Source organism: Furipterus horrens, unplaced genomic scaffold (genome assembly GCF_987537825.1).
Source record: "Furipterus horrens unplaced genomic scaffold, mFurHor1.1.pri manual_scaffold_7, whole genome shotgun sequence".
NCBI lineage: Eukaryota > Metazoa > Chordata > Mammalia > Chiroptera > Furipteridae > Furipterus > Furipterus horrens.
The window spans coordinates 83,935,724-83,948,286 of NW_028327177.1; the positions used below are offsets into that span (position 1 = coordinate 83,935,724).

General features: G+C 38.8%; 1 protein-coding gene across 6 annotated transcripts in view; it reads right to left on the reverse strand.

The window, feature by feature from the left end:
• SLC25A26 (solute carrier family 25 member 26) overlaps positions 1-12,563 on the reverse strand; it is a 159,669-nt gene that overhangs the window by 25,956 nt on the left and 121,150 nt on the right. The window lies entirely within an intron of this gene.

Sequence of the window (12,563 nt, forward strand, 5' to 3'; positions counted from 1 at the left end):
ATAAAATAGAGGTGGCCATATTTGCTTATTTATCCCAATTCAATGTCTTGTTTCCTCTTTTCAACTAAAAAAATTAATTGTTCAGATGAATTAATGAATGTGTTTGTATCTATGTTAATCAGAAAATTCAAGCTAAAGTAATGAGGCTGGTAACCAGAAACGTCCTTAATTTTGCTTCTGTGGTCTTTTTGTTTTATTTTATTTTATTTTTCTTTTGACTGGGAATGTCCACTATGAAGGGACAAAAGACAGGGCTGATCATGGCAGAGCTGCAAGTTCTTAGATACAAGAGAGCAGTCTGCAGAGCTCATGATTCTGTCCTCAGCAGCTGCCTGGCATCTGGCTCATAGCTGAGTTTCTACAGTTTTTCTTTATTCCTTTTTTTAAAAGTATATTTTATTGATTATGCTGTTATAGTTGTCCTAATTCCCCCTCCCTTTCCCCTCCTCCCAGTAACCCCCTTCCTTCCAGCAATCCCAACCCCCTTGGTTTTTATGTCCATGGGTTGTGCATGTAAATTCTTTGGCTTCACTCTTTCCTCTACTATTCTTAATATCCCCGTCTATTTTTGTACCAACCAATTATGCTTCTTAATCCCTGAACCATTTTCCCCTTTTCCCCCCTTCCCCCTCCCAGCTGATATCCCGCCAAATGACCCCCCTACCTGTGATTCTGTTCCTATTCTGCTTATTTGTTTAGCTTTTTATTTTTTAGATTGAGTTGTAGATAGTTGTGAGTTTGTTGTCATTTTAATGCCCATAGTTTTGATCTTCTTTTCCTTAAGTAAGTCCCTTTAACATTTCATATAATAATGGCTTAGTAATGATGAACTCCTTTAGCTTTTCCTTGTGTGGGAAGCACTTCATCTGCCCTTCCATTCTAAATGATAGCTTTGCTGGACAGAGTAATCTCGGTTGTAAGTCTTTTCCTCTCCATCACTGTGAATATTTCCTGCCAGTCCCTTCTTGCCTGCAAAGTTTCTTTTGAATAATCAGCTGACAGTCCCTTTGTATGTAACTCTCTTATTTTCTCTTGATGCTTTTAAGATTCTCTCTTTATCTTAAGTCTTTGGCATTTTAATTATGATGTGTCTTGGTGTGGTCCTCTTTGGGTCTAGCTTTTCTGGGACTCTCTGGGCTTCCTGGAATTGTATATGTCTATTTTCTTGGCCAAATTAGGGAAAGTTTCCTTCATTATTTTTTCACATTAAGTTTCCAATTCCTTGCTCTTCCTCTTCTTCTTCTGGCACACCTATGATTCAGATGTTGATATGTGTAAAGTTATCCCAGAGGTTCCTAAGCCTCTCCTCGTTTTTTCCAATTCTTGTTTCTTCCAATTCTTGTTTCTTCATTCTGTTCTGGTTTACTATTTTTTTTCTTATGTTCCAAATCGTTGATTTAAACCCCAGCTTTCTTCCTTTCAACACTGGTTTTGTGTGGATTTTCCTTCATTTCACTCGGGATAGCCTTCACTTCTTCCCTTACATGTCTGCCATACTCAAGCATGTCTGTCAAGTTTGTGAACATCGTTATCACCAGTGTTTTGAACTTTGCATCCGTTAGGTTGGCTCTCTCCTCATCTGTTAGGTTGGCTATCTCCTCGTCACAGAACCTTGATCCATGTGTTTGTTTGCCTTTGTGTCTTAGGTAGAGCTGTCGCAGCTGTTACATTGTAAGGGGTAGAGCCTTAGGTATTCATCAGTGCAGGGTGTCTGGTTTCATCTCCTTGTGGCACTGTCTGGATGAGTATCACTTCTTTGTATCTTTGTTTGTTGGACTTCCATGCAGTTAGATTTTCTGGTTGTTCTGGTTGTTTTTAGTTTTGAGGTAGATGTAATTCTTCTTTTGGTTGTGGGAAGGTGATGCATGTCAACTATGCCTTTATCTTAGCTGGAAATCTCTACAGTTTTCCTTAAGTTTCCTTAACATAGGTTGATTGGAAAATACTTCTAAGAGCTCATACAGAAAATTTCATTTCAAAATGATTTTAGACTTACAAAAAAGTTGCAAAAAATAGTACAGTTCCCATATGCCTTTCATCCAGCTTCCCTTAATGTTGACATCTTATATGACCACAGTATAATATCAAAACAAGAGATTAAAGTAAGTACAATACTACTAAGATTAATTGAATTTCACCATACCACTGTTTTAAACCTTTCAGGTATATGATTTTTCCTGTTTCTGTTTTCCTTCTTCAATTAATTATATTTGTTATTCACTACCATATTATGGGAAATCCTGAATACTTAGTGCTATCACTACAAAAACAACCAGGTTGTTCTAACTGAAGGCCTATCAGAGAAAGAACAGCATGGTGCAATTTGGCTGTCCCCAGCCCCCAAGGTAACAGTTATTAGCCCCAGGATGCATGAAGAGGATAGAGAGCAAACATCAGGCACAATACTAAGAAATAGCTAGGAGGCTGAGGCTGGGCCAGGTGTTTTCTATTAAAGTATAGCATAAAGAAAAGGTTTTTCACTTCACAACACCCACCCAGATGTGCATTATTGTCTTAGGAATGAATAACAGGTTAAAAATAAGTGTTGTGGCTTTAGTGCAGGAAAACTTAAGTTTCGGACTTCTTTACCGGTTGTATTCAAATGCAGTTATGTGATTCCCATTTTGCAAGATTATGAAGCTTTACCAAATGTGGTACAAGGAGAGGTCCATGTACAGAATCATCATCTCAATTCCAAATGAATAACATCAGATGAGAATTTATTCAAGACAACAGAATGAAAATCCTCTATGTGGGTCTCACTGCTTTTAACCTACCACCAGAATCTTACAATACACTGAACAGCAGAAAACTTCAGGCAAATGCTCTCCATACCACCACTGAGCAAGCTGTAGTGTGGCTGCTGCACATATACTTTAAAAGCAAAGCAACATTTGCCTAAAGTTATTCAATTCAATGAATGATTTCTCTGTGAAGAAATCATATATGTCATAAAAAGATATTTCCCAAAGCAAAGTTTTAAACCAAAATGAAATAAAATATACTTGGGAACCATGATTAAGCTTTCACTTCTGCCACAGAGTGGCTCTAGCAATATAAGGAAGTGGCTGAAAGGCTAAAATAGATTTCTCCTATAGAGCTAGTTTCCATAATTAAAACTGGATATATCTGATAACTACAGATCATTTAGAATACACATGCCGATTTTGATTATAATGGCAACTGGATTGAAACTATCCTGAAATGTATAAATAGCACCAACTTTGTGTGGGTTGATTTGTACCTCTTTTTTATTGTTGTTAAACTGTATTTTGGTTTAATACTTGCCTTCTAGATAAGTAAGGTGGTAAAAATAATAAGAATTTATAGGAAAGTATTTAATAAGTTAGTGTGCTGATAATTAAAGGAAAAGAAAATTTATTTATTATTCTTGAACAAAAGCAAGATGGGCTGAGTTTGCTTAGTAATATTTAGGTTTTATAGTTAGAAAGTAATATTTTGGGGTATGTGTGGGTAGGTTTTACTGGAAGGGCATTTATGCTGATTAGGGGTTCTCTGAGCTTCCTGGATCTGTGATTTGATGTCTTGTTAGTTTGGGGTAGGGATAAAAGGTCCCATTCATGTTATTCAACAATATCAAAATATTTCACTGAGTAACAGTTACAATAAAATCGATTATTTTAATTGATGTTTACGATGCTGCCTGTGAATCAACAAGAGAAGGTATGTTTATTTTTAATGTTTCTACCTATAAAGGCATAAGAATCTGAATGTTCTTGTAGTTTTTAAACTTTTTAAAAATGTTAATGTGATTTTACTAAAATTCTAATCAGTCTCATGGACTCTGGCTTCACTGGTCATCTGGACATATAATAAATACTACGCTCTTATTTTCAGTTGTTTTCTTCCATATTAACAAGTTGTGTTTAATTTAGGGCATAAACTTAGTGCAGTAGAAACCACACACATAGCTTTCCTCATTTCCTTCCCAATCTTTCATACACCTTTATAGGAATCTAGGTTCTGACCAAACATGTCTGTGCAGACACCGGGTAGCCCCAGTCTCCTGACATGGTGTATGTGGAGACCCCGAACAATGAGCATCCTCTAAGTTACTACTATTTTGATTATATTACTAAATGTATGGGACAATTATATTGTGGGTGGGATGGTGTCATTTTCACAATAAATAGAAATCAATAATAATAAACATGTTATTTACTCTTCAACGTGACTACTACATAGCTTTTATAAGGTACTGGCTATTTAAAATATTTATAAAATGTAAATGAAAAATGTAATTATTTTATACACTGTACTATAACTGAAATGATAACCCACTGGTCCCTGATTTCTACTACAAAGCTATGAATTCATCTTAGAAAATCATCAGCATGTCATAGCTTTACATGAACAAACTAGTTTTATTTTCATTTTGCTTCAAAGTTGCATCTGAACTTAAAGCCTGCATTTCTATTGGATTGGCCAAAAAGTTGGTTTGCTTTTTTCTGCAAGATGGTTTTTTCCATTAAATTGTGTTGTGACCGCAGTCTTATCAGCATGCATTAAAAAAACTTATCAAAATTGGTTAATTTTTGTGTAACCTTGTAATACTGAAGATGGAAGAAAAACACAACATGATTGGCACATTATGCTTTATGATTTCAAGAAAGGCAAAAATGCAACTGAAATACAACAGAAGATGTGTGCAGTGTATGGAGAAGGTGCTGTAACTGATCAAACATGTTAAAAGTGATGTGCAAAGCTTCGTGGAGATTTCTCGCTGGATGATGCTCCATGGTCGGGTAGACCAGTTGAAGTTGATAGTGATTCAGTCAAGACATTAATTGAGAACAATCAATGTTATACCAAGCAAGAGATAGCCAACAGACTCAAAATATCCAAATCAATAGTTATTGGTAAAAATGAAAAATGCATCTTTTATTTTACAGAAAAAGACATACGGACTTTTGGCCAACCCAATACTAGTTACTGATTTACAACTTTATCATACCTTGTGGCTAGATGCAAAACTACTTAGACCTAACAGCATCCTTAACAATCCTTTACACTGTACTGTACACTGATGTTGACTATCCAGACAACGTAAAAAATTAAAACTAACATTCTTATAAGAAATTTTATCATATACTTTCAAAATATTCTTATTGTTTATGTCAAGTTCAGTGAGAGTAAATTTGTATGTTAAAGCTTTGAACATACTTCTAAAAGAAACTGATTAGAAATAAAACAGTTAATTCTAGTTATTCAACTTTGCATTGAACTTGGAAGAGAATGCCAACCCTTAATTAGTCAATAGTTATAAACCTGGCTGTGTAAAAGACATATCATAAGGAATATAAACATAAATATAAATAATCAAAGACAAAGTTCCTTCCTCCAATAAGTCCTATGAAAAATTAAACAAAACATGTGGAAGAATGTGGTCTGGCTCCACTCACCACCATAAACCATCCATGCTCCCCATGGTGGGTCACAGAGAGCTGACTGGTGAACTGAACGTTGTTCAATCCTTACCCAAGTGCAGCAGAACCATGGGTGTTTGGGAGAGCTGGTCTAAGAAATATAGTGGCTAGGTTTTTGAGCTTTATGTCAGCAAGTTAAGAAATCAACACAATTCGCTAAAACAGCTTAAATATGATGTTTTATAATATGACCTCAACTTTTTAGCCAATTTTAAGCTTTGTGCAAAGTTATGAGTAAAATGAATAAGAACTTCAACTCTGAGTCAGACAGGGGTTCAAATCTTGGCTGTACCCTTAAATTTTATATCTTGCAGCCTTGAACAAGGTGCTCAAACTCTTCTCCAGTTTCCTCATCTACAAAAGAAGACCATGTAACACCTATCTCAAGCACTGTCATAAACATGATTAACAGGAGATAATTCATGGAAAGTGGTTATCACAGTACCTGACACATTGTACCTTTGAGAAATGTTGGGTATTCTAATTGTTTTTTATTACTATGGTTATCATTAGCAATATTAACATAGGAAAAGGGTATTGAACAGGAAATTGAGGACTTGGGTTACTAGATGACTGTGTATTTATTGACCCTCCATATCCCCAATTTCCCACTCACAGATTCATCAAACCTCAGATCAAAAACAGTATATTCAGCCCTGGCCAGGTGGCTCAGTTGATTGGAGTGCCATCCTGTACACCAAAAGGTTGTAAGGTCCAACCCCTAGTCGGGGCATGTACAGGGAGCAATCCATTAATGTTTTTCACATCAAAGTTTCTCTCTCTCTCTCTCCCCCGCTGCCTCTCTCTCTAAAATCAATAAACATATCCCCAGGTGAAGATTAAAAAAACAAACAAAAGAAAAACCCCAGTATTTTCAATCCATGTATGTGAAGGGTAAACTTAAGTTATATGCAGATATTTAACTTGGTGGGGGTCAGTTCCCCTAACTCCTGTGCTGTTTAAGAGTCAGCTGTATAGTTCTTAGCCCAGTGCCTGGCATATAGCCAAAGACACAGCTGACTTTTTAAATTAAGTATTCATGTAATGATATGTGCCTAACTAAATAAACTTCTATTAAAATGCTAGGGAGGAAATAAACCGGTTCAGTGATTACTGAGGAGGAAAGAAGGAAAGGTCCAATTCTAAAGAGGGGTGGACAAGGAATGCCTCTCTGGGGTGACATGATCTAAGATCTGGATAACAACAACAACAAAAAAAAGAGTTGGACATGAGAAAAGCCTAGGGAAAGAGCTAGAATGAAAGCTCAATGAGGGAAGAAATTTTTGTCAGCCCTCTTCATCACTACATCTCTAGAACCTGGAAAATGCCTGGCCCATAGTAGACACTCAATAATGATATATAGAATGAATGAAGGAAGTATATTTCTGGCAGAGGGCACAACAAATGCAAAGGCCCTGGGGTAAGTACCAGTGTGGCGTGTTCAAAAAGAACAGAAGGGAGTCTGCAGGGCTCAGTGCAGTAAGTGGACACACTGTGGTAGAGTGTGGCAGATGGCAGCAGGTGATAAGGTCAGTGAGGCAGGAAGGGCCAGATGACAGAGGGCCCTGTTAGTCATAGGTTAAACTCGATTTTATTCATCTTTCAAAGAGATGTCACTGAAGGGTTTAAGCAGAGAGAAGTTCTTTTCTTTACAAGATCACTATGGCTGCTATGAAGAAAAGATATTGTGGAGAAGCAAAAATGAAATCAGGAGGCCATCTGAGAGGCTAATGTATCAAATTAAGCAAGAGGCAAGTTAGAAATTTCAATCAGAACAGTGGACTTGTTGATGGGCTAGATGGTGAGGGATGCGGGAAAAGGAGAACTGTGGAATAATTCTTGGGCTTCTACTTTAGCAAGCACAGATATCTGTACTAGTTACTGAGGTGGGAACAACTGGGAAGAAGCAGGTGAGGAGGAGAACGAACACCAGGAGTTCTATTCTGAACTGGTTCCCCTAAGACATATGAGTGAGGAAATCTACTAGAAAGCTGGTTACATTAGGCTGTAACTGAGGAGGTGATCCACAGCAGAGCTACACAGGTCAAGTCATCCAGCGTCAAGGGACAAGACCAACTAAGAAGTTATGTAAGAGTCTTTATCGGGAAATTAGGAACATGGAATCTATCATGTTTCTCTTTTTGTTGGGTTGCCAGAAAGTTCCAAACTCAACATAAAAGACAATTATCTTCTCAGAAATTGTGGATATGATAATAAATAAATAAATAAATAAATAAATAAATAAATAAATAAATAAAATGTAGTAGTATAGTGACATGATTTGTGGAGTATGGCAGACTAGCTCCCACATTACTTTGAACAGTCTTCAATGACTCAATATCTTGAAGTGGTCTGTGGTGTGACTGGTAGACTAGAAGCCTCCCAAGGGCATGAGCTATGTCTTATCTTTGCATTGCTGTGAAATGGAACAATGTCTAGCCCAGAGCAGGCAGACAGCACATGTATACTGATGATGTGTGTCACATATCTGTAAATGAAAGGGGCTAAGGCTTTGTTCAAATATGATAAGGCTTAGTTTCAAGATGCTTTAAATACAATATGATTGTATACCAATCAGCAGTACAGACATATGCTTGGTTAGTAAAAGTAAATTTTCTAATCCTGGATTGAAAGACTTCAAGCAGGAGGAAAAAAAAAAACTGAAGTGTCTATAAAAGGTGCATGGTATTTGGACCTGTGGATGCACACTGCAGAAAGGAGCCGCAGAACAGGGGCAATAAGGAACCTATTCTTGTTACCAGTGTATGAGCCCATACCTTCCACCTGCGCCTTCTCAGTAAGCTCAGGCACTCAACACCTGGTAGACTATGCCAAGCTACAGGGAGGAGGGGGTGCCCCTCTGCAGGTGACGCAAGTAGCCCAGAGGCTTGGCTGATCGTAGCATTTCAGCCACCCAACTGCCCAGCCTAGAGGTGGTGGGAACCCTGGCGGACACCACAAGCAGCAAGGCACTGCCTCCCCCAGTGGAAGCGGTGGTTGGGTCGAGCTGAAGTGGGTCATTTGCCCAGAGATGGCCAAGCCACTGCAGCCACCATGACAGGATGTGCCACGAGGCCCCAAGGGCAAGGAAGCCGAGTAGCCTTGAGAGGCGGTGGAGTCAGGGGAGTCACCCCCACCAGTGGGATGGCAGCAGGGGGTGGTTCTTACACTGAGGGGGCTGAAGACTGGAAATATGAATGGTAAGGGCACAAGCACAGAAAACTGGAAAGATGAATGGATGAGGCCAGAGGATATCAAAAGCTAGAAAGAAAACTGGATAAGGGGAAAAGCCCTTGCCCCTGCCCATCCAATACCAGATTAAGGGTGGGACCAGTAGAGGCAGGCACATGCACCACAGAAGTCAGAATGGTGGCAGGGGAGGTGCTGGACCAGAGAGGCCTGTCAGTCTAGCCTGGAGGAAGAAGGGACTGGTTGGGGTGGACCCACCCAAAGTGCACAAAAGTTTAGGAATTTAACTGGTCTTTCTGAGAAAGCAGTTGGCCTATCCCACAACGAAAATGGATATATTCCCAGCAGAACAAAGAACCCCTCTCTTACTTGTGGCTCACTGCTGAGGGCCAGCTCTGCTCCTGCTTGTAGCTTGCTCTTGCTTGTAGCTTGCTCCTGGGGACCATCTCTGCTCTTGCTCATGGCTCGCTGCTTGGGACCTGCTCTCTTGCATGTCACTCGCTCCTTGGTACTGCACTTGGATGGTGCACTAGCCTGTCCTTATCAGTCATGTGGCCCACTTCCTCCAGGATGGAGTCTCTCTCTTACTGACCCAGTGTAGCATTTGCCAGTGTGTCTCCAGTCCAGCAGCACGCAACCTGGCAGCCCTAGCAGCAGCATGGTCATGGCCATGGCGGCTCCACGTGCAGCCTCCAGGAGGGAGCCTAAAGCCCAACAACAGCTAAGAACAAGCTAAGCTACCTGGATGACCACTTAGCAGTTGCCTCGGGCTCCAAAGTACAGTACTATAAAATAGGGCAGGAACTCTGGGCACTGTCTTTTGTTCTGGCCTTGCCAAGGACAACTGGGTTTGGTCTGGTTTTGTAGAGATGAGCATTGAGACGGGGAGTCACCTGTTCTTCAAGACGGTACAGCAACTGGAACAACATAAACTAAATAGGACAAGGAGCAGAATAGCTGTCAATAAGGGGGAGGGGGGAGGGAGAGAAGGGGGTAAGTAAGGGAGGGGTTTAGTCAAGGAACGTGTAAAAATGACTCGTGGACATGGACAACGGGGAGGGATATGATTGTGGGAGAAAGGGTGGGCTGAGGGGAGAGCAATGGGGGAAAAATGGGACAACTGTAATTGAAAATCCAAAAAATAAAATTAAAAAATAATAATAACAAAAAAAAAAAAACATGGTACAGCAACTGAATCAAACCTTCTTCCTTCTGTATCAGCACCTACCTCATTAGTTTGGCTCTTGTGGCAACAGGCAGATGAACCCCCACTTTTATTCCATAATATTCTGGCTGAAGGGAAATGACTTTGCCAAAAAATACATAAGGAGAGGGGAGCGGGAAAAACCAGTGGGAACACAGTGTGGACAACTATGCAACAACTTGAGTGCAACTACTTCATGATTTAGTTTTAGAAAGTTACACATTTCTGAGAACTTCAAAGAAAGGAAGATCACACAAACTCCATGTGTAGAGTGGATGAGAAAGCAGAGCATCTGTTAACTTAGTACAGGCATAAGTTACTAAGAATCTAGTAAAAAGGAGGCCACAGGTTCCCAGAGCTCCAAGCCAACCAAACTATGTGAGTGATAAGATATAGAGACAAAAAAAGAGAATCAGATTTTAATTTGGGGTTTGGGACCAAGCACTCAGCATGAATAATGGAAATCAGGGAGAGGGCAGCAGAAAGTGATTTTAGAAGAAAGTTGGTACCTTCTATTTTATGCAGAGTAAGTTTAAGCTGAAAGTGGCCACCCCCACCACCCAACACCCACTCCTTATAGTACAATGGGCATGCCATCTTAAGTCTTTACCCAGAAAAATCTCCCTAAGCAGTATTTCCACATAAACATAACAGAAACACCCTTCCATATAATAAAATCTCTCTATGTTTGCAAAAGCAAATTAAAATGGATAAAACTATAAACACAAAAATAAAAGAAGAGCCAAAAATTATCCGCTCTGAAAAGCACTATGATTTCACAGTTGGAAGTTTCTTTTTAAACACCATTATATGAAAAGATACTCAATATTATTTAGCCATGAGAGAACTGCAAATTCATACTACAATGAGATAGCAGTACAAAACTATTAGATTGACTAAGTTTTTTAAGAATCTCATAATAACGAGCAACCAGATGGACGCAAAGCAACTGGAACTCTCATACGTTGTTGCGAAATGGCACAACCACTTCAGAAAACAGTCCAGCAATCCCACTCCTAGATACCTACCCAATAAAAATAAAAACATACATCCTCACAAGTATCTGTATGCAAACATCTATAGCAGCTTCATTCATAATCATCGAACAACTCAAATGTGCATGAACTAATGACCAGATAAACGACTACATACATATGGTGAAACACTACTTAGCAGCAAAAGGGAACAAACTACTGGTACAGGCAAAAACATGAATGATCTCAACAGCATCATATTATATAGAAAAAAACAGGCACAAAATGCTACAAAATGCTAACTAGTATGTGGTTCTATTTATACAGTATTCTAGAAAAGGCAAAACTATAAATATTCTATAGATATTTTGGTTATGGTGGCAGTAATAAACATTTATTAAAACTCTAAAAATGTATAGTTATAAAGGTTGAATTTTACTCTCAGAAAATTATTCCTCAATAAACCCAATTTTAAAAAAAACAACTACAGCATCTTAACACTTGCTCAAAGAAAACTGTTAAAGCTCAACATTGTTACCATGATTACTCTGAAAAGTTCTAGACATTTCTTAACTAGCTAGAATATTACACATGTCCTTAATACTGAAAAGAAATAAACCCCATGCTTTTTCCCTTTTTGGGCCTCAAAACATTCCTATGCAGAAACAGGGCACAGGATGTTGGTGTGCAGAAGTGGTGTAAATGCTGGCTATTGAGACACTAATGAAGTGAGTCTTGTTTGCTGGACAGCTGCTGGCTCCATTGTTCTTCTGTCACCCACAAAAAAAGGGGAGCAGTTATGCCTACGGAATGTAACCTTCTCATTGGATAGCTGTTACATCACGTGCAGAAACCCTGCCTCAGAGATCCATTTTCACCATGCAGCACAGAGAAAATGGTAAAAACAAACAAGACAACAATGAAAGACCCAAAACCTGTATTAAATAAACTGTGCTACTCCTTAAAATCAGATCACTTATAACTATTTCTCAATACTTAATATTCCAGAGTTCACTTTTTATGATTAATGTTCTGTCTCATTTTCTTATCCCATGTTATAACCACCACAGAATACTTTTTTAGAGTGCAGATAATTTTTGTTATTCTTCAACAGACATTTTCCATGAGCACATCACACGATTACTAATTCCAAACAACAGTGGGAGTAACTCTTTTATTTTTTATATTATCAAATGTCTACCTAGATACTTTGCCATTGTACAGTTTGGTGATTTATCAACCATTTTCCATTGAACAAGGGCTTTCAAATTCTTTTGATCATTATCTACAGTGAGAAATATATTTTACATTGAAACCCAGTAAAGAGATGTGTGTATATGCACGCACAGCTCCAAAGTTCTACAAAACAGGACTTAACCTTAACATATAACATATCTCTGTTAATAATTTTCTTTTTATTACAGTCTTTAAAATGCTGGCAGACACCCACACAATTCATACCATGACCCATAATTTTAAAAATCGTCTTATCAGAAGATGAAAAACAAATACAGTAAGTGACCTTCCTTGACGCTGACTTACAAGTCAGCAGCTCTGCTCCTTCCTTCTCAGTGGGGGTAACAAGGCTCAGTGGGTGAGCAGCAGAGGGAAGAGACTGCACAGGGAGGCCTGGCTGAACAGTCTGGGCTTTGCTTCTTTCCGTTCTCACTTACTCTCATTGTCATTCCTTAACTTACACACACACACACAGAGTGAAGGGAAATAAAATTCAACTGGGTAGAAAAGAGA